Genomic DNA, 24023 nt, shown 5'->3' with positions numbered 1-24023 from the left:
AACTGCCTGGACACTTCCACATTTCCTAGCATGTGGAAAACTGCTCGTGTTTTCCCAGTATTTAAGTCGGGCTCTAAGACAGATGTTTCTAATTATCGCCCGATTTCTCTACTATGTGCCACATCAAAGATCTTCGAACTGGCTCTTCACAAAATATTGTCTTTTAGTGTGAAAAACTCACTGATTCCAAATCAACATGGTTTTCTTGCTGGCCGCTCAACTACCACAAATCTTGCTAGTTTCATGACGCAGATCTCCACACCTATTTCTCAGAGAGGACAGGTTGACGTAATCTACTGTGACCTGAGCAAGGCTTTTGACGTAGTCAGCCACACACTGATTATGGTTAAACTTGCGAACTTTGACGTTGACTTGTCGATTGTGAATCTCTTGCACAGCTATCTGCTCAATAGATCTTGTTATGTTGCCGTAAATGGCCAAACCTCTTCTTTGTATAAAGTGACTAGTGGGGTCCCTCAAGGGTCGGTATTAGGCCCACTCCTATTTTTAATTTACGTTAATGATGTTTCTTTTGCCATTCGTAATTCTTCTTTCCTCTTGTATGCCGATGACATCAAGATATTTAAGGAAATTCATTCAGTTAACGACTGTCGCTTGTTGCAGTCAGATTTGTGTTCTTTTTCCGAATGGTGCAACGGCAATAACCTTTCTCTAAATACCGCAAAGACAAAATTCATGTCTATCACTCGCAAAACATCTAGCGTGTCATTTCAATACTTTGTCAATTCTGTGCCGTTATGCAAGGTTTATGAAATCAGTGATCTTGGTGTTGTTGTTGACAGCGCGTTAAACTTTTCTTCTCACGTTAAGCGTGCTGCTATGCGGGGCCTTCGTTCTCTCGGATGTGTTTGTAGAATATCTCGAGAATTCAGGTCTCCCATGGCCCTACACAAATTGTACACGGCAATATGTCTTCCGCAACTTGAGTATGCGTCCGTGATATGGAATGGCATTGCTCAATCCAGCGGTAACACCATTGAACGAGTCCAGAAAAAATTCCTCAGCATATATAACCATCGCTTTGCTAAAAATGACTCTGGATCTCGTTCAAATACTGCTGAGTCATTATCACTGCCATCACTTCACTGCCGACGAAATCGTTCTGATCTCTTATTTCTCTACAAGCTAGTCCACGGTTTCATATCCTGCCCTGTACTTCTCAATTGTGTTAATTTTCGAATTCCGCGTAAGTTAACCAGAGAGAACAGACCGTTTCATGTACCCGCCTGCTTCTTCCAACACTCTACCGTTCACAGAATACAAAGTCTTTATAATATTAATTTTCTTGATCTTGACGTTTTTTCATAGTCCACAATCACTGTTTTTATCCGAGCTTTGCACTGTTTTGACATAGTATGGCACAGTGTACAAAGTCTTCCCTTCTCCGTCTTTCCGCATAGTTGTATATGTGCAATCTAATTTTTTATTCCCCTTCAATATTTCTCATATTGTCTTATTTTACTCCTCCCCTTTAGTGTTCATTTCTCTTTGTCTACGTGTTTTTGCTCTTTTTATTTCTGAAGACTGTCTGTATTGTATTGTTTATTTTTATTGATTTTTTTTTGCGTGCGCCTGCACAAAGACCTCACGGTTGTTCCTGGGCACGTTAAATAAATGATTGATTATTATTATTATTATTATTATTATCATCATCATCATCATCATCATCATCATTATTATTATTATTATTATTATTATTATTATTATTATTATTATTATTATTATTATTATTATGTATCTGATGACGCCACCAGGTAACGTCGCGTTATGTGACGTGACATTGAAGTCATGATGACTTCATATAATATCGTCATCACGTGATGATTATCTTTTGCATCACTCATGTTGACGCCGCCGACGGGGGACGCCCGTCAATTTTCGCGTTTGATGAGGCATCTAATGCTTTCGCCTTAAAAGCATTAGATTAAAAGCCCAAGATGGCTGCGCCCACGTTTCTTACGCAAAATCGTTCATACTTCAGCGAGTATGCTTGATGCAGTTTAGAGCACATCACACCGCCATCTTCTGTACACTAGTCTATACGACTGCATAAATGAAAGCTAGAACTTAACTTGAAAGTAATGCTTGCTGAATAAATATGCTGCATTCCTAGTTGCAAAGTTCACTGTGAAACAGCGGCTCTCGCTGCAGATGAACGAGCGAGTGCTCAGGGTGTAATCTGTGTGCAACTCACTGACGCATGTTTGACAGCGTTTTTAATTATGCATAAGTGAAAGCAAAGCGATACATTTACACTGTCCTTAATCTCATTCAAAATCAAAGGGACTTCTATATCAGCGGCGTAGGTGGTTAATCGCATTCAAAGAGACTTCATATTCCTATTTTCTGTAACGTAGAGCGTCAATATGTACTGTTAATTTGTGTTACGTTTCCGTTTTCCGCAATATTTTCCCATGTTAACTCCTGTGTTTTTGCGTATATCCTGCTTTGACCGATTCTTGGTCTGCTGCATGAAATAAATAAATAAATAAATAAATAAATAAATAAATAAATAAATAAATAAATAAATAAATAAATAAATAAATAAAAGTGGTGCGTGTTTGGGTCCGTGTTAAATTTATTCGATATCAAAGGGACTTTGATATCGAATACATCAAAGGGACCTTAAGTATAGACGGCGTGTGTGTTAACCTTATTCGAATTCAAATGGGTTTCTTTAATAAACGAATTTAAGGAGACGTTGGTGCCCGTGTCTGGCACCGACTACTCTTTTCTTACGTGGCGGTTTTTCTTCGTAACGCTGTCAACTAACCCAACTATTACAAAAAAAACGCATTATTGTCTGTTAGTTCTCATTGATATTGTGTCTAACAAAGAAAAACGAGCCCTTGAAAGTCACTTTCTTTCCTTCAAAAAAAAGCGCATAACTCTTCTTCGCATCTGAGTTATATAACATTTTTACGCAGACATATTACAAGTCGCGACCAAGACTATTACAAGTCGCGAAGTGATCTAGGCGTTAATGCAAAGAGTGTACCACAGGTTACGCGTAATTCGAAGGTTGTGGGTTCGGATCCCAGCGAAGGACAGGGTGATTTTTCGTCCACTTTAATTTTTTTTTCGACGTAAGTAAGAATCGTTACAATACAATTAAGAAACCGCAAAAAATGCCCCCTATGCTTTCCTTGGCTTAAATGTTGCCTGTCGGTTTCATTAGTTGTGTATGATAAAGAAATGCGAGCCCCTCCGACAATTCCCCTACTTTCGTAGGTTAACTATAAGTGAGACTATATTATACAGCGCATACTAGCACCAAATGAATTTATTTGGCATTCGGCAAACGCTTGCACAAGAAACCGAAGTCTCATGAAACGCCTATTATTCCTCCCGAATGGAAGGAAAAATAGCGTTGAATTTCAAGCTTGCTCAAAGCTTGCTCAAGTCTTGCATCGTTTTGTTTTCATCATACTTAGCCCGTATTGGCAGAAGCGGCGCCCGCGCGTTCCCCGCAACGTTATACGAGGAAGTATTCGTTCAAAGGAATAAGCTGAGTGTCGGGTTTTCACCTTGAGATTTGTTCCGTATACTGTATAGTAAACAACACAACTTGGCCGTTTTAGTTTGCTTGCCAAGTTTTACCTGTTGTAGCAATCTTTATATGCGTCGTCGTTAACTGCTACTCATAAAATTTTCTGTTCATATCTGTTCTGGCTTTGACACGCTAACGTACTTTTATCATTATAGTGATATCCATGGTGGAGTGTTTATGAATGACTTCGGTAAACTTTTCCTTTGGTAAAACGCCTTCGCAAGAGCGTCTTTGCTTTCATGATCTGTTAGCCGCCACGGTGGTCTATTGGTTAAGGGGCTTGACCGCTCACCCGAAGGTCGTGGGATGAAATCCCGGCTGCGGCGGCCGCATTTCGATGGAGGCAAAATGCTAGAGAAAGAGAGAGCGAATTAACCTCCTTATTTGAGAAGAGAGCTCGGGAGAGGCGTCTTTAGTCCAAGACGCCTTGAGCTCGGGTCGCGTATTGGGCATGCGCGACAAGCCTTAGCTGATCGTCGAGTTTGGAGCTGGCCAAAGCTCTCCCCCAAAGCTCGTTGGTATGGTAAGGGTTGGGTGGCTTTAACTGAGATTTTTCTGCGGCCTCCTACTATATGGCGAAAAGACCCGGGTTGAGGCTCGTGTGCTTACATTTAGGTGCACGTTAAAGAACCCCAGGGGGTCGAAATTTCCGGAGCCCTCCAGTACGGCGTCTCTCATAATCGTATCGTGGTTTTGGGACGTAAAACCCCAACAATTATTATTACTCAAGATCTGTTCTTAAAGTGCTGCTTTAGTGCTCTTACTGGAAACCATATGACATCATATCTGTAGCTGGTGCCCTAATTGCGTACACCGTTCCAGTCGGTCAGGGAGCAAAGCAACACTGCGGGGCATCCTTTAATATTGAGAAGCGTGTAATCTTCTAATGAATGAGCAACGCCGTTTCCCCTACGCCGTTCCGAATGACGCTTTCAAACATCCAGCCGCGAGCTGAACGTACCGGGAAGCTTTTCAAGGCTACAGATAACAGATGTTACCAACCTTGTGGCGGTTGCAGTCAGCGAATAAAGGAAGTACTCAGTGCGCCTATAACATACAATGGATAACTAAGGCGGTGAATGGCATAATTAAGGATTGACCGAAAGATAAGAATATGGAAGGCAATTACACTTAACATAAAAGAAGCGCGCATTGCAATGGGATGAAGTACACACCTTGGAACGAACGTTTTCATGCAGAGATAAATGCGTATGTGTTTCGGTGTGAATGTGTTTACCCATCCTTTTCTGTTGAATGATGCTTCCCTGTACTGTTACGCTAATGCGAAACGTAAATTAATTAGTGACAGGATGGTGAAACACATAGGTTATTAACAGCCAGAAAGGACATGTAGAATCGCGCTCAATATGACTTGCAACACGGGAGCGCGTGGCCCCACGAGTTCAAAGAGTGCTCATGGCTTCCACGAACCCTTATTTCCATAACTGTACGCTGTTCTCGCAGTCAGAGATGATTCCAAATAAGGAAATATCCCTTAGTTGCTGAAATGAAAACAAGTTGAAGCCATGCGCAATCTTTGAACTCATGAGTCCACGCGCTCCCGTGTTGCAAGTCATATTAGACAGTTATAGTTTAGCGTTAGCGTGATAGCGGGGGTTAAGGGAATATCGTTACCGTGCCGCAAACGTTGGTTGCGCAAAGCGTGTTTTAGTTTAGCGGAATAGCGTTTACGTGCCAAGTCTGGACGGTGGCGCCACCTAGCGAAGGGTGAATGCGTTAAAAAAAGTGAAAAGAACAAAACCGAGAATGCTCGCCTGTATCCCCGCACGCAGCAATATTACTCCTTTTTTAATGAAAACAAAAGTAAATAAATATGAACTACGCACCAAAAGCGAAAATCTTCATGTAGACTTGTTTACACCGATCTTCAAGATGGGCCTAGAAACGTTCGAAATGGGAAGCGATCTCAAAAACTACGCTAAGTTATCCGTAATACCGTGTCGTCGAAGCTACCTGAAGGCAAGCGAAGCCATTTCGCACAGTCGTTTGCTACGAAACAAGTGGATCCGTCCACATCAACGCTAAATTCAGTTCGAAGCGGGCGTCGAAAACCGCCGCCATGTTTTACGTACTGTCGGCCGCAAAAGTTTGCGGGATCTGCAGCGCGTGGCAGAGCCACAGAAAACTGTTGAGACTATCGGCCTCGGCGATTATCGACTGCGCGTTTAGACAAAGTGCCGTGGCCGGATCTAATCGCGGAGGCCGCGGCCGATAGCCTCAACACCCGCCGCTCCACGGTAGGTGATGCAGCAATGCAGTTTTCTGTCGCTCCTCCACGCGCTGCAGATCCCGCAAACTTTTTCGGCCGACAGTACACTACGTTAACCACGCAAACACGCTAACGCTAAATTTGAAAAATAGCGTGCGTACGGTAAACGCTGCGGGTCGTTTACGGTACTGCGCATGCGCACTTCGATCCCGCTATTCCGCTAAACCCGCTAAACTATAACTGTCTATTGAGCGCGACTGTGTACGTTTAGCTGCAACTTATAGAAATACAGGGTTAAACTGCGTGAAATTCCATCAGGCCTGTCTGCTATTACGTTGCAGTTGGGGGGGTGGGGGGGGGGGGAGGGGGACATGCACTGAAAACAGTGGGCAATGTACGTGTACCTGGCTGCTCTTCCTTTTATATAGACACGCATGGTTGATCTCCTCTTTTTGCTTACAGCACATGCAACACACATGCGAGAAGTGCACGCTTCGTCTTTCCTCCATATATGTTAAATGTGGCACGCGAAGTTCCAAGCCATTCGGCTGGTGCGAAACCGTGCGGTACATGCACCCACTTCAAGGCAGCTTCACTAGAGATTCGCAACGATGTAGGTTTAGGATTCAACACCCGATACAAGCTCGCCTTTAAAACTGCAGCGTACCCTCTAAATATTTTTAAGCGCAGGAATTGTGAGTGGGGGCGATTTTTTGCACACTTCTTCTAAGCTTGGTGTACTTTCACGCTGAAAAATCACTCTTCCTACTCACGACTTGCGGGATGCTTAACGCTTGCGAAGCGTGAGTGGGGGAAATTTTTTGCACGCTTGTTCTAAGCGTGGTGCCCTGTCACGCTAAGCGCTCACGCTTGCCAACCGTGACTGGCGACCTTTCTCACGCTTAGAGAAGGTGCAAGAGAGGAGTTTTACTTACTTAATGCGGCATTCTCTCGGTCCTTGAGATGCCTTTCCGACCATAAGAAATCTCCTAAAAAAAAGCTGAAAGAAGATATTTCTTGTGCTGGAACTTGGCAGCTGCTTGGAGAACATATATACTGATGCCCGGCATTAATTAGCTTATTGCGAAAATCAACCTTCACTTTTCATCTTTCACATGTGCAAACTATAGAACGCTGCACTGCGACAGTGAACAATGAGCTTGCTAGCTAGCGTGAATAAAATATGAAATACGGCTTGTGGCACAGGTAGTAAGCAAGAAATAAAAGACAAGCTTGCAAATCAGTTTTTGCGGAAACCCGCAAGGTGGCGGAAGGGTTAAGAAAGGGAAAATAAACAACCACCCATTTGTAGCACAAAGCCACAAGGAAATCCGTATGGATTTCCTTGTGGCGTCGTGCTACAAATGGGTGGTTGTCTATTTTCCCTTTCTTAAAAGACAAGCTTTTATTAATTCACTCGTTATACTCACTCCATGTTGTACCTGACGGCACATATTGCGTGTCTACGAGCAGCTCAAGATCGGCAGTGCATTCCGTATTTACGGTGCATGCAGATGGCAAGCTCGTGTTACGCTGTCGCAGCAGAATGTTCCATAGTTCATACATGCGCAAAATGAAAATTGAAAGTTGATTTTTTGTAATTCGGTATTTAGTGCCGGGCTCAATATATATACCCTCCAAGCAGCGGTCAAGCAACAACAAATACGGCACAGCAAATATCTTCTTTCAGCTGTACTTTTAAACAATTTCTGACGGTCAGAAACACATCTAATCGAGCAGGAGAGTCCCACATCAAGTAAGTAGAGATCTTCTCTTACACCTTAAGTAAGCATTAGGAAGGCCTACAGTCACGGATCGACGAGCCTCACATTGCGAGTGCGGGGTTAGATCTTTGTTATACCACCGTTCAAAACAGAGTAGTGTTAACAGGATGCAGGCATTCTGGATTGTCTCTGAAACTTCGCTAGTGACAAACCCAAACGCCATGGAAGGCAGTGCAAGACAAATTTTAATAAAGCATCTTGCTCAAGTGCATCTAGCGATTCCTACAATTAAGCCTCTGATGTGCAATCTTTCCGCGCCATCACTTGATGTTTGTCAAGAAAATTAAGTAAGAGATTCTGTGAGGATTGCTCTGGGGCTTTACGTTTTCAATCAAAGCTAAGGAACAAAATAGAACGAAAAATTTTGGACGAAGTTTAACTATGAGTGAAAATTTTATTCACAACAACTTACAAGAACGCTTCCTCATACATAGAAGAACACTGATTTGGAAAAAAACACGTTGGAAATATAAAATAGGTTAAAATAGCAGAGAGCTGAGCTAGTTGGTAAGTTTTCATGTCCTGTGGTGTCTTGACTTCTCTCTTGTGCCCGTGTTTGCACGTCCTGTCTCTTTAACATGCATAAAATAGGCTATAGATGAACTCTTGATGTCACTTTAAAGTAGGACGTGAACTTTGCTAAGTGTTCCACTCAAACGAGCCTTATGTGCGTCAAGAAATAGAGTAGTTTTTTTTTTTTTTTTCCGCCCATGGAATTTTGTCGAAGCCGCAACATCTTACTACTGCTTGAACGAAGCATAGCAAGCGCCCGAAAGCAGCCGGATACGTAACGTCCTTTGCGTAATACACACACAAGCAAGGCCCCAAGGCTTTTTCCAGTGATATGGCCGGTTGCAGCTTCACCATTTCTCTGGGCTCTTTGCAGCATACCAGCTGCTTCACGTCGCCCCATAGAATGCACGGGCCAACGATGTCTGCGGGTGGAACCTGACAAAAAATAAATTTAACAAAATAAAGTGGTACCCGATAGAATGAACCACTGACACACTTGACTTCGTGTAGAACTACAAATTCATAAAAATGATTTCATCGGCAAGCCTCACATTGCGATTGCGGCGTTAAATCTTCGTTATTCACGGCTCAGAACCGAGTAGTGTTAGCATAATGAAGGCGTTTTAGATTGCCTCGGAATCTTCAAATGTGACAAAACATTTTACTCACCGCTGAAATTAGGGCGATTTTTGAGAGCCTTCGGCGCAGGTACGTGTCATCGCCTCTGTAGGATGCCTGCGCAAGAGATGCCAGTGTCGCCGCTGCTGATAGGATTTTCCTGTGGCGTTTTACATTATCCTCGACAGTGTTTGAATATCTCAACATGGAATATCTGAACAGGGAATTACAATTCACCAACGCATAATACGCAACATAATAAGCAAAAGTTCATGGTTCTTTGTTGGTTTACTTATAACGGCATTTTGGACCAGCAAGAACACTGTGAACGAGTTTCGAAGTCTCAAATTCGAGTAACATTTTTAGACTCGCATTCTGTTTGGAGCACAAAACAAAATGCTCAGATTGTACTGGGCACCAGCAAAAATCTCCTCAAATATTGCAATGTGAACAGATAAAGAGGAACATAAGAAGGTGCAGGACTGCCTTACCAGTTCTTCGTTCAGCAGATCAGAACGTAATATCGCCGCAAGAGACGTGCTCCTCGGGGTAAAACGAAGGAAAGATGACTTTTAAGGGCTCGTTTTTCTTTGTTAGACACAATATTAACGAGAACTAACAGACAGTAATACCAGGGAAAGTATAGGGGATGCTATTTGTAACAATTGGGATATAAATGTGAAGAAAGTAAAGTCGACGAAAAGATAACTTGCCGCCGGCAGGGACCAGCAGCAACAGTGTCTTCACGCAGGGTACATCTATTCCATTTTCATAGTGTGCCTCTACTGTCTGCACAGCTAAAAAATTCAAAGAGGTGAGATTTTGCATAGCGATAACATAGTTCCTAAAGTCTGGCGAGCATTACACTCAAGCGATTTTGCAACCGTCTCAGTGGGTCAAAAATCGCACCTTTCAGACACGAACTGCGTTGGCGGAATCATTAGTTTTGCACGAGACTAAATGTACAGAGGTTCAATGTTAGTCTAACATCCCTTATGACGCAACTGTTAGCAACAAGGGATGTGGGGGTGCAACCCTTCATCAATAGAGAGGAAGCTCTGAAGGAAAAAAAGACATTGTACCCCCGGTGGGAACCGAACCACTGTTTCAACGGTTGGAAGGCGAGCGAGCTAAGCACTGTTATGCAAATATAGTATTTATGGAAGTGGAACTGAGCATGACTTTCCCGCGTGCCGCACGACTGGCCCTCATGCACGTTTTGAAAAGCGTCCTGTATTCTCAGTCGACGATAGCTCGGAAGCAACAAAGCATATATCTCAAAGCAGCAGTCTTGGCCTCCGCACGGATAGCGACAGCACTCTTTAGCATCAACAACCTATCGTCATTATTTACCTTTACTATTTACATCGTCGTCCCGCGGAATTCGATTGATGCAAAAGGGCACAGTTCATAAGCCGCAAAGACTTAAAGTTGGTCATTTACAGGGCAAAGCACGAAAGTGCCGAATGAAAGTGATTTTCGCCCCTCCCTTCGTCTTCTTGCTACCGAGGGCTTAAGATTTAGTCCTTAAAAGTTGTACACGTCGCGCAGTTAGACGTTCCGCTGGGCAAACGTCTCCAACGGGGGCTAAGGGTCGTTGTTGCCCCTGCAACGACTAATAATCCCTTAGAATACAAATTCATTCATTCATTCGTAGTAGCTGCACACATATCGACAGAATATGTACTCAGCGCATTATCTCAGAACTATTTGTCCATTAAAAAAAACAACAAAAGAAACGTTAGCCTGGGAATCGTAGTGATCGTAGAGAATCGTAGAGAATTCGTCGCGAATTTCAGGAAAGGCATTCCAGAGATAGGCTATTAGTTACACCACTGAGCACCACACGAATCATTTCGTTTTGGTACTCGCGACATTTTTACGCTTTTGCAGTGAAAGGTGCCAGTCCTAACTGACGGTTTTAACACGTGTGTTGTTCTCGAGCCGTCTGGCAAAAAACTGCTTTTCTGCAATTCCGTATAATTTCTTTACAAGAACACGACCTGTTTGCCACAATGCTGCCGCGGCAGCTAACACCACCGCCCACAAAAGCACTCGCTCCACGTACTGGACCGTACGGGAAAACTATATTTGCGCGGTTGCACAGCAACGCAAATTAGATTACACACGACTGCGACTTCAGGCAGCAGCTGAAATTCTTGAAGATGACGCAATCGTATCTTACAATATAAGGTTAGGTTGTGTCAGCGCCCACATTTAATTCCCCTGTGCCCACAGAGGTCTCTTGGCAATAGCGGCTTCAGTATAATACTTAGTCTGATGCGACGCGCATTCTCATACAACACGAGAATTCAGCCGCGATGTGCAGAACAAACCGCACATTTTTATCGTGACCTTTACGCGGTGGTATTGCAGAATATGACACATTTTCCAAGGATTCGTAATGTACGCGTCGACTGTGCGGATTTGCGGCATACAACATTGCTCGTCATTTTCGAGTTCTGGTTCCCCCACGCGAGAGGAGCGAGGCGGCTCCTTCATCGGCGGTGTCGCGCCTCCTCGCACGGAAATGGCCACCGACGCGGACCGCGAATAAAGCTAACGAGCACAAGACGCGGAGACCGGCTGAGACTGGCGGATACGTGAAGGCGAACGAGAGAAACGACTCACAGCCATGGCAGTGAGAGCAACACTCCTTCCTTCTTTCTCGTCATCTTTCCCGGTCGACCGCACGTTAGTCGAACGAATTTTCTAGCCGCTCACCACGGTGACTCGGACGCCCGTTCTCCTGCCCCCCACCCCCTCACTGTTTTTTTCCACTCATACCTTTCTTTTTTCCTTTACCATACTCTTTTCACTCTCACTGTCCCTTTAATCCCCAATCCCCCGTGAGTGTATCGGTTGAGGTGTCCTCACTTGAGAGACAGTTATCGTGCACTCCACACCCAATTTCCATTTTCATTTCCTTCTTCCTTTTAAGAATCACCCCCCCCCCCCCCGAGTAAAATAGCATCAACAATATACTCACGGATTGAAACGCTACATCACTTTCTTTACTATAACGACTTCTATAAGAAATTCCTTAAATTACCTGCTTCATGTCGCTACCTATCTGGCCGCAAAATTTGATGTTCCCTGTGACGTAAGTGTTCGAGTCAAAATGACGCCGCCACGAAACGAACCGAAGACGCTGGAAACGGAAGTACGTGCATTGCTTAGCCCTAAGTTTTCGCGTTTTAGTCCGTGAGCACTGTACATAGAGAACTTGATCTGACACATGCGAAGTTCGGAGGTCAGTAGGAAGATCTGCACAATGTTCTTCGGAAAATAGCCTTATCACATATAATGAGCAAGGACATACAGGAAATAATTTGCTTACCTAGATATTCCAGGCGGCCATGCATGGCAGGCGAGTGCCCACAGTAAGCACACCATCCGGCCGGAATAGTGGAGTTCGAATAAGTGGCGCCGTGTCGAGCGAGAACTCTACGCAGTTATTCAATGTTCTTGCACTTAAAGCGCGCGGCTTACCGCGCAGATCAATCCATGTCAAATTACTCGTCAAGTTGTTCCTTCTTCGCCGCCTTCTACCATCAGAAAACGAGCACTCCGCACAGTACACACTTGCAAGGCAGGGAAATCTGTCAATCCCGTTCCCCATCCTTACACAGAGTAGCATGCCAGCGGAAACAGACGCCGGCAAAAATCTCTGTTTTTCTAATAAAGAGTCTCTCTCTCTCTCTCTGCGAGGCAGGCAGACACGACGCGCAAAGTGCCTGCTAAGCCAATGGCTCAAACGGTTCTAACCCCGTTTTCCCGCCAAAATTATATTCTGAAGCGAGCGCCACCTTTCAAGGCTTTTGCATGAAAAAAAGAAGAAAAAAAAATGAAAGGAAGCGCAATCCACGGCACCAAATAAGAAGCGAGTAACGGCGCACGTCGCACGACTCCGTTCGGCATAAGCGCGAAACAGACGGTACGATTTTGCCTCCGATCCGGCGTGCGGCGTCGGATGTCCGGCATGCGGCGTACGACGATTCAGCACACACGGGGCGAACGAGCAAGCAGTCGTAGGCTCCGCCCACATACGGCGCCTCGGAATGCACACTTGGAGGACTTCGTATCATCGAAATGAAGCACAAAACAAACAACTTTGCACAGCCACGCTTCGTTCTATTTGAAAATAATCACTAAAACTGCGCCTTCGCGAAGGACAAGCACATCGCAACAGCTCGCCGTCACTCACGACCCCGAGAGGTAGGCCTATCATGGCGGACGCCGGCCGTCGCCTACCCGTTCGCAATCACACGTGAGCTCGTCATAGAGCGCTTGTTTTTGCAAACACGATTAAGCTTTGTACTCGCATGTAACGCGTTAGCACACGCTGTTAACTTTCTCGACGTCATCGATGTGAAGAGCAAAGGTGGACGCGAAGCGAGCCGGCTCGCCGAGACGACGGTGTCGCTGTGTTTACCTGCGCAATGGCCTTGCATCGCTGCTCGCGATCTCGCTAGTGGTTTGGAAACGGGCACTGTCTTGCAAAATTGGCACACTTCAAACATCACTTTATTCAATCAGGAATTATTTCACGTCACAAACAAAATGTACTCCGCCGCGAGCGGCGATGTCGGCAAATGCTCCGAGGCTCGACTCCACCGACGGGCCTTGGCCACGGCGAGCGGCGACATGGAGAGGGCGCCACCAGCGGCGTGACGACACACGTCTCCCGAGCTGTCATTGGCTGCGGCCTTCCGATGGTCCGATGCGGCGGCGAAATTATCAGCCCGGTTGGATACACGCCGGACATGCGATGCGGCGATCCGATGCCATGAAACGTCACGAAACGTCACCATTCCGGCTGCCGCATCGCCGCGCCGGACGTCGCATCGGAAGGAAAATCGTACCGTCTGTCTCGGCCTTAAAGGAGTACTGACACAAATATTTTCGCCTCGCGTTTTTTTGCTGCAATGTGTTGCTGGGGGCCTGTTAGTCATAACACGGCACATCGTTTGCTGCAGCGCGCGACAAATACAGGCTCCTCATTACCGACCAGTGTCAGTTTCGGTTTCAAAAACGACAAGCCTCCGGGTGCAACTATCACCACCTAGCGGCTGCAGCGCTCGATCACGTCAGCACACAGAAGTGTGACGCACTTCCGCGCTGTTCGCGTCGTCTCCTCGCATTCGCACGCTTGCCGCACGTGCTACGCGATGTCGTCGCCTTCATCGTCCTCGTTATCGTCGTCCTCCTCATCGCCGTCTGTTGGCGACGATTTCCTTGAGACACCAAGAGCGCTGCGGCGAGCGCGTCAAAACAGAAATGGCGGCTACGACGTCATCATAACTTGTTGTACCGGCTACAACGGTTACGTAGGGGAAGTAGGGGGTTCACCTCGGGTCACCTCCGAGGGTGTCAATGCAATAGGTGCGGCCTATAATGCTGGATCGCGCATGCGAACTTCAAAATTTATATAAAATACCTTCCAAGCTTTATTCGCTGTCGATATTTTGCAGATGGTACACGCACGTACACGGAAATCGATCCAGCAGGCTATCTCGGCCGCGAAATTTTGTGTCAGTACCCCTTTAAGGATATACATGTACACGCGCGATGAGGAGAACCGCGATCGGCTGCGTGGTCTTTTCCTAAGCGTGAGTTGTCCGGTTCGCACTCATGGAATCCTGCATCACGCGTAAGAGAAAGGGAAGGTTGGCTTTCTCGACCCATGCCACGCTTGAGAGGAAAACAGCGCATTTTTTTGGTCACGTGGTGCTCAAAACGAATTTTACGACGCCGAAGAGCGCGTTTCACGCTTAATACGCGTTAAAATATTTAGAGGGTAGGCGTATTTCTTTTTGCTGTCTTCTCTTTTTTTTTTCTGCGCTACCTCAACTCTTCAAGGCTGCCCTCAATGCAGCAAGGTTCTGCGGCTCAAATGAGCGCGCCGTAAACTAAACCGTTGTGAACCACTGGTTATCCGATGTGGCTCCACTCTGTGCGGCAGGTATGCATACAGTTGGCGAGCGCCGGGTCGGCAGGCCGCCAGACGAGCAGTGAAAACCACTGCCATTGCCGAGCGACTCGCTCTGTTCCTTATCTTCAACAGTGCGCATAAAATATAGGGCCGGTTTGAAATGTCTTCTCGGATCGGTTATAAACTGTGAAGTAAGAGAGATAAAGAGAAAAGAAACATGTTACATATTTTTTCCGCCAGTAATAGCGAACCCGGTGACTGATTGTAGGGCTTCGGTATTCTACCTTACGCCATTAAATGCTCTTATATGCAGAAGGACTGTAATCTCCTGCAATGCACTGTTTATTCGACATGTATTCGTGGTATTCCCATCTGTCTGCAGCGATTGCAGAAACTTTGCGTACACACGCGAGACGTGGCCGCATCTGAGGGCCGATGACACGACCTATCGCTCGTATGAACCTGTAGGTGCGGCGCGACCGTGCTACTGAGCCTTCACTCTTTCCTGCATTCCTAAATACCTATATTCTGCGACCGCTTTCGCTTTATGAGTCGTGTCGGCTGTCTACTCTAAGGAGTATAATGAAGACCGTACTTCGCTGTACGCCTTCACCGCATAACGCACCGCGATGCAGCGAAGACGGAGCACAGAGCAGCGCTGCGGAGCGATATCTTTTGCACCACGATAGAATACGCGCTTCTTGACCTCGGTATATGCGTGGTCGTCGAGAGCGAAATAATATTAACAAAAAAGAAAGACAGAAAGAAAACTAAAATAAATGACGTTCGAATTCAGCTGTTCCTAGCCAAAACAGCTGTCTCTTGTAAAATGAAAGAATGTATGAATTAATTAATTACTTAATTTTCTTATTAATTAATTGATTAATTGATTGATTGATTAATTGAGTTTTCTGAACTCACGCTATTTCCTGAGACTCGTTAGAGTGTAAGTCTGTAGCGAAATATTAGACACATGTCCCGAGTTCTATGAAGAAACTAAACTCGACATCTTTGTCATCTGATTGACTACGATTATCGCTAGCATAGGCCAGTCGGTGCTGCAAATAAGAATGCACTATCTACGAACAAAAAGAATGTCTGTGTGTTGTACAGCAGGCCACTTGTGTCTTCTTTCCGCTAATCTTACGGTCACTGCAGAATATTCACAGTCGTTGTCGAACCATTTGTCCAGGCAAGGGCAGAGTCCTTCCATGACTGTTTCGTGATCTTGAAATATCTTCGGAAAAGCTTGTTATGCACTCTAAAGTATCCACGGCTCGGCGCAACATTTTTGTCTTTTTTTTTTTTTGTTGGGAACTAGATGTAGGTCTAGTGGAGACTAGCTTGCATTCATATTCAAATGAGATTAGCAACTCTGGTCTCATAAGAAGCAACGCATAGCATAGCCTATGAACGCATAGGAAGTAGTGCATTCAGGCGAAGGCTCACAATTTTTATTTTTATTTTTATTTTTTGTTTTTTATTTTTTTTGAAATTCGAAGTTGCTTGGAGCGCACCGAGAGTAGATCTGTTGTAATAGGGTATAGCTGTAGTAACAAAATACAATTTAATAAATTGTCGGGGATTCGCGGGCAAAAACCATGATGTGATTATAAGTCACTCCGTATGTAGCTGAATACTATCGGGGCTAATTTCGACCGCTTGAGTTTCTTTTAACAGGCACCTAAATCTACGTACGCGTCTATTTCTTTTTTTTTTATTTATTTATTTTGCTTACACCGGAATGTGGTTGCCGCGACCGAGTCCTCGAGCTTAGCAAAGCGACACCTTACCCGTTAAGTTACCTGGCCGCTGAGTTGCCAGTTCCGCTTATAATAAACGGATGTGGGCTTCTTTTCTCGCTTGTAGAACTTTCCAGTCATCTGTCGCGTTTTTTGGACTTGATTGCATTTTTTCCAGCAAACATAGTGCTTTTTGGTGATCATCACGTTCACAAATAGCGCGTTTGTCGATGACTTTGTGTAGTTGAGTGTTGAAGTCAAACATACGTTGGAGGAATCAACAAGTAACGTTAATCATGCACTGGCAAACGTGCATTCAACCAAATGGAGACTACCCTGGAGACAATGTTAAAAAGTAAACATGTGCTTTCGTTCACAGTTGCGAATATTTTCGCTGCACAAAATGATTAAAGTTATTTTTTTAACCACCCTTCGTATTTGAGAGACATATTTTAATTATATAAAAATATTTTCAAGAATGCGAAAATATGTTAAATTTCCGCTTCTTTTGGGCTTCTTCGCGAAAGTCGCATCGCTTTTTTGGGGCTACTTTTGTGATGATTATTTGCTTGTTATCTCGGTAGCATCTGCCAACGCTGCCTCGGCGGGTTGCAGTAATAACGCCTGCATTGGTATGGCGCTATTGAATTTCTCACTGCCCTCGAAGCACCTGCGTACCGTATACATTACATCCCCTGCTAATGGTGCCCAGTTAAAAAAAAAAAAATCTCCTCGCTTATCGCGTACATGCAGCCGTTTGCAAATTGAAGAATTCTGCCCTCAATGTTCTCCGATTGAATGCGCCGCTTCGTGTGCTCCGCCCTATAAAAAACCGCATCAGGAAAAATTTCGCCGCCGCGGTGGTACAATGGTTACGCTGCTAGACGCAGGTCCGATCCCTGCCGCGGCTAGAGGCCCGTGTACTTAGATTGAGCCCCCCCCCCCCCCCGTGCGTACGCCTATGCCCAGAAATTACTATTATCAGGAAATGTTACGTGGCTTCTCGGAACACACACATGTAAGTCAGCTTTCATCGGTGCGCAGCTGCGCCTTCCAAACGACTCTGCAATGAGTCACGGCTACCTCTGATGGCATACTGCATCTTTTTATAGCAGTCTCGTGGCCAGAAAAGGAAAAAAAAGACGAAAAATGTTATGAAAGGACGCCCCTATTGTCGCGACGAAGAAAAATGTGGTGTTATCGAAAAGAATGAGGAACACGAGGAAAGCAAACTTTTCCTTTTCTTCGAACCAGCAGGAAGAGTGCGAGCTCACGAAAGTGCGCGCTACGAGCGTATAATCACGAAGAACGTAAACGAAAGGAAACTCCAAGGTGTGCCGCGATGCCATATTGGCGCACGCGTACGACTATACTACACAGGAATCGATTGATTACATCGCGTGCTGCCTTTCGAAAACGTGGATTCGTCGACAGAAATCTGCCAGTAACCCGAGCGCAGGTCTATGGATGAGAAGTACCCCGCACCTCCACCAAATTGTCACGGGGATGACGAATACACGAGAGAGACAGCAGCAAGTATATTTACAATATTTACAAGCAACTGTGCCACCGAATGGCTGCCAGCATCTCGCGCGGCATTCCCGCTTCTTCCTCGTCTCTTCGTCTCCAACGGCGTGCTCATCCACAATGCCTCGTAACAATATATATATTTTCTTTTTTTGTGTACGATAACAACGTCGCCCAATACCCTTGACCTGGAACTTTGGATTGCTTTGCATCTGATAAACTCGGAAAGGCAAAACTCTGGCACCGCATTACGACGTTAAGACAAGTGGGCGCGCAGGAATACAAGAAACCTTTTTTGGAAAGACGCCGTAGCGGGTGATACAGTTTCGTTTTTTACTCATCTTGATTAATTTTGCAATAAGACACATTTTGCGAAGGAATAGAACGGGTGGTGACACGCATATATACTGTGAAGTACAGTAGTGGCGCGTGTGGAGCGATCTACTGACGTTTCGGCGAGCTATATAGCGTACCGCCGAACTGTCAACAAACCGCTTCACACGTGCGTCTACTTTACTTCACTGTGATTATTCCTCTCTCTCTCTCTCTCTCTCTCTCTCTCTCTCTCTCTCTATATATATATATATATACTATATATATATATATATATATATATATATATATATATATATATATATGTGTGTGTGTGGTGTGTGTGTGGTGTGGTGTGTGTGTGTGGTGTGTGTGTGTGTGTGTGTGTTACCCGTATACGCAGTGTACAAATTAAAAAGATTAACTGCAGAGTTGTTCATGAGTGACGTCGTAGCGATGGGCTACGGACAAATTTTGGACTGCGTACGTGGAATTTTTTAAGGCGCACTCAAAGCACGCACCAGGAGGATTCTTCCTAATAGAAGAAGATGAGGCGTGCAAACACGAACACAAGAGAACAAGCCGACACAAAGGCCGACGATCAGCTTTTATGCTTGCCAGTTATCTCAGCTTGTGTTTTTTGTGTTTTTTGAGAACGACGGGCTTGTGCGAACGACTTGTGGTGCAATCCCGCACGCTGTAGTGAATGCACTGCATCTCTTCTCTCTCTCTCTTCCCTCCTCTCTATTTCTCGTCTTTCTATTCCCCTTCCCCTATCCCCCAGTGTAGGGTAGCCAACCGGAAGTGTTTCTGGTTAACCTCCCTGCCTTCTCCTGTTTCTTCCTCCTCCTCCTCTCGTTCCAAGCATTCTTCCATTCCACCCGCATCGTATGAGGTCTCCACGGCGCCGATAGTCGAACCTACGTTCTCGTGCTGTGCGCCGAACAAAGCAATTAATAGACAGTGTAATTCCTGGAGTGTAATTCCTGGCTACAGGAGTGTAATTCCTGGCTACGGGCCTGGTCAATGTGCCCTCGACTACCGTGTCTGTTTGCTTCACACGGGTGTAGCTATGCATAAGTCTGTAAGACTATTTTTAACGCTTCACACTTCGTAAAAGAAGACGTACAAGGAAGAGGAACAATTACCCAATCACCCAATTAGAAGGAAGAGTAATAATTACCAAGGAGTCGTCTTTCTATCTATATCGTCTATGTGTTCTGGCACATATAGAAAACAAGAGCCTATTACTCATCGGCAACGCGATAAAACGTACGACTCATTATTCCGAAGGAAGAGTGTGGCATTTGCCTTTCAAATGCACTCTTTACAGCTACATAAACACCTTACTTACAATAATGAATATTTCTCTTAGAGGCAATAACCCGCTGTTCGAATGCGAGTAATATATGTCCCACGCTTTATTATTACTGCGCATTTAAGGCTCCAACATACATAATAACTCACTCTTTGCGCCTTGTTTCCTTCTTTGGCATCACATATCCCATAAGAGCGCATTAATCTCTCTTTGATTATGGTCGCTGCAACGCATTAGTGTCCGAGGCTGTACCGTATACATAAAGGTAATGACCAAGGCATCAATAAGATTGCGCACACGTACCGTAAGCACATCACTCAAGGATGCTTTGACCGGAGGGTGAGCGTAGGAAGAGAAACAGTTGTATCTCTTCAGCGGTGGAACTACATAACACTCCACTGTTGCAAATCAGTTCTGCGGAATCCCGCAAGGTGGCGGAAGGGTTAAGAAAGGGAAAATAGACAACCACCCGTTTGTAGCACGTTGTGGCACGGCCGGTCTGGAGGCGCGCGCTCGCTCCTTCCTAAGGAGCGAACGCGCGCCTCTAGACCGGCCGTGGTTGTGGCTACAAACGGGTGGCTGTCTTGTGGCTGTCTTGTGGCTTCGTGCTACAAACGGGTGGTTGTCTATTTTCCCTTTCTTCTTACTCCACTGTTCTTCATACTGTGACCACATTTATTTATTTACGTATACTTGTGTTCAATTCCGAGACTATACCTGGCGACAACTTTTTTTCCGCCTTAAAAGACAACTTTCTGTGGCAGCACCACCAAAGCTACGTGGGCGGAGCTTCTGCACATGTGTTACTACGCCAAGTAGTCCGTTCGCGGGCGATTTCGGTTTTGGTTTCGCGAGCGCATACAACATGTGCGTTTCCATACGAGTATTCATGGCTCATGATGTTATTTGGGAATTTATGCAGATAGTTTATTCACAGATGTAGTCGAAATCTACCACATGACTTGATATACTTAAGCTTGCAGCACAAATACCTGGAATCGTTGCTCAGCTCTTCTGCAAGGAAGGAAAACGGGAGAGAGGAAAGACAGGGATGTTAACCAGTTTGGCATAACCGGTATGCTACCCTGTACAGGGGGAAGGGATGGGGGAGATCGAAAGAAGAGTAAAGAAAAAGAGAGAAAGAGAGGGGAACACACACGCACACACATAACGTCACAGCGCAGAGCGGCAGTCTTGTGCGGTATGCGGCATCATTAAAAAATTCGGCAGATCCCACGCACTGTGGGAATCGATGTAATGCGAAGCAGCCAGCAAAGAGCTGCATACGTCGCCTTGTTTGTCCTTGAGCCAAATGAAATCATTCATGCCATGGAATCTAGTCCACCATATATCACATGTTTGCCATGCACGTATGCATGCACAATCTAGTGTAAACCATGCCAATGAAACGCATATTCTGATATATAAATGCATGACCTGTCGTTTATGTTCATCACGCACTCGTGTCATGCCATACCAATTTTGGTATATATCACGTTAAGAAAACGGCCGGAAGCGCACCATGACAGTGGCATGTAAATCATACCGTACATAACATGCATAACATGATTCGCATGTTAAGACCTCCCATTTTATGTTCGTCATACAATCACATCGTGCAATACCAATTTTGGTGTATATCAAAGGAGCGAAATGGCCGCGAGTGCACCATGAGCGTGGCATGTAAGCCATGGCATACATGGCATGCATGTCATAGTTTTCATGTTACCACCTGTTATTCATGTTCTTCATACAGTCACGTCGCGCAATACCAATTTTGGTGCATATCAATCTAGCGAAACGGCCACGACTGCGCCATGAGCATGGCATGTAAATCATCTCGCACATTTCATGCATGTCATGATTGTCATGTTACCACCTTTCATTTACGTTCGTCATACAGTGGCGTCGCGCAATACCAATTTTGGTGTATACCAAGCTAGCGAAACGGCCGGGAATGCACAATGAGCGCAGCATGTAAATCATGACATACATAAGCTGCATGTCATGATTTCCATGTTACCACCTCTCAATAACGTTCGTCATGCAGCCGCGTCGCGCAATACCAATTTTGGTGTATGTCAAGCAAGCGAAACGGCACGAGTGCGTCATGAGCATGACATGTAAATCATGTCGTGCATGCCATGCATGTCATGATTTTCATGTTACCACGTCTCATTTACCTTCGTCATACAGTCGCTTCGCGCAATACCAATTTTGGTGTACATCGAGCTAGCGAAGCGGCCGCGAATGCATCATGAGCGTGGCAATTAAATCATGACATACATGACATGCATGTCATGGTTTTCATCTTACCAACTGGCATTCATGTTCTTCATACAGTCACATCGCGCAATACCAATTTTGGTGTATATCAATCTACTGAAACTGCCGCTAGCGCATCATGAGCGTGGCATGTAAATCAGGTCGTACATGACTTGCATGTCATGATTTTCATGCTATCACGTCGCACTTACGTTCGTCATACTGTCGTGTCGCGTAACACCAATTTTGGTGTATATCACGCAAGCGAAACGGACGCGAATGCACCATGAGCGTGGCATGCAGATCATGAGATACATGTCATGGATGTCATGGTTTTCACGGTACCACCTGTTATTCACGTTCTTGATAAAGTCACATCGCACAGTACCAATTTTGGTGTATATCAATCTAGCGAAACGGCCGCAAGTGCGCCATGAGCGTGGCATGTAAATCATGTCATACATGACATGCATATCATGATTTTCATGTTACCACGTGTCAGTTATGTTCGTCATACAGAAATGTCTCGTCATACCAGTTTTCGTATGTATCCCTTCATTTAAACGGCCGCGAGCGCCCTGAGATCATGTCATGTAAATCATGCTGCACATGACATGCGCGTCATGAATTGCATGTTAGGACCTGTCATTATGTTCGTCATGACCTCTTGTCACGCCGTACCAATTTTGGTATATATGAAATTAACGGAACGGCCGCAAGAGCCCAAAGGCCGTTCAATGTAAATCATGCTGTTCATGACATGCGTGTCATGATTTTCATGATATGACCTGTCATTTATGTTCGTGATAAGGCCATGTTATGACACACCAATTTTGGTACACATCCGATTAACGGAACGGCCAGGGAGCCCAAAGGCCGTGGAATGTAAATCATGCTGTTCATAAATCATGCTGTAAAACATGCGTGTCATGATTTTCATGATATGACCTGTCATTTATGTTCGTAATAAGGCCATGTTATGACACACCAATTTTGGTATACATCCGATTAACGAAACGGCCGGGAGAGCACAAAGTCGTAGGCGGATAGATAGATAGATAGATAGATAGATAGATAGATAGATAGATAGATAGATAGATAGATAGATAGATAGATAGATAGATAGATAGATAGATAGATAGATAGATAGATAGATAGATAGATAGATAGATAGATAGATAGATAGATAGATAGATTTAAAAGTCTACAGCCGCTCGTGTAAGTCTGTTGTCCTTAGGAATTTGAGCAATGCCTTGGTTGCTTGAACTCTCGATGACTTATCAGGATGACATTGGAGAATCGTGTCTAGTGTCAACGGTCTGTTGTGAAGATGAGCGAGAGCTCTTCTGCAAATCAAATTATATAACGCTAATATGCTAGCGGTTCAAGTCCACGTGCAAAGCGAGCGCCATTTAGTATTGTTTACATTTATTTTTTGGGAAAGCGATAGAATATTTTGTATTGCGAAGGAACGCAGAAATTAGCTTTATTAAAGCGGTCGGTTTTACATTTCAAAGAAAAAAAAAAAAGCCACGGCCCAGCAGTAACTGCGCAATTGGAAATCTTACGCAAAGGTAACAAGCCATTTTCTGAATTTCGGTGCACACAGGGTCGACATCGTCGTTTTCCTACATTTGGAGACGCTATAACTTTCTGGAGACGCTCACGTTATCGAAAGGCAGCAGATATCTTGGCCACGACCAGTCAGGAGCGGGCGTCTCACGTGTTCGATTATACAAACGGGTGAAACGCGTTCCTTACTCCCGTGGTCAAGAATGCTTTTTTTTTTTTTGCAAATTGAAAATCACGCTGTCAGTCGCATAATAGACATGAACGCGTCTGTTGCCGAGGCAAAGCTGTGCATGGGTGATTTTGTCACCGTAAATTGCTCTCATTCAAAACGCCAGAACACCTCCCGCCGTAGACGCCGACGGGCACGGTGTTCGACGCAATTTCCGGTGCGACTGTATCAGTAATAGAGGCAACCGAAATATCGACCACGTATGCAACGCATTTTATGAAATGGGCCACTTATTTTACGTACTGTTTTCAATCGCAGTTCTGCTTTCAAGCGGCTCTTCTTGCTGAAGACTTGCAGGTCGCCGTCGTCAACGTCAAGGAAGCTATCGTGATGAGAGGCCCACTTGCGATGGTGGTATCACTTGCGCACTTCTTTCTCGGTGATAGTATGGGCAAATCAACAAAATA

Source organism: Rhipicephalus sanguineus, chromosome 1 (genome assembly GCF_013339695.2).
Source record: "Rhipicephalus sanguineus isolate Rsan-2018 chromosome 1, BIME_Rsan_1.4, whole genome shotgun sequence".
Taxonomy (NCBI): Eukaryota; Metazoa; Arthropoda; class Arachnida; order Ixodida; family Ixodidae; genus Rhipicephalus; species Rhipicephalus sanguineus.
Note: the sequence above shows the minus strand (reverse complement) of the source record.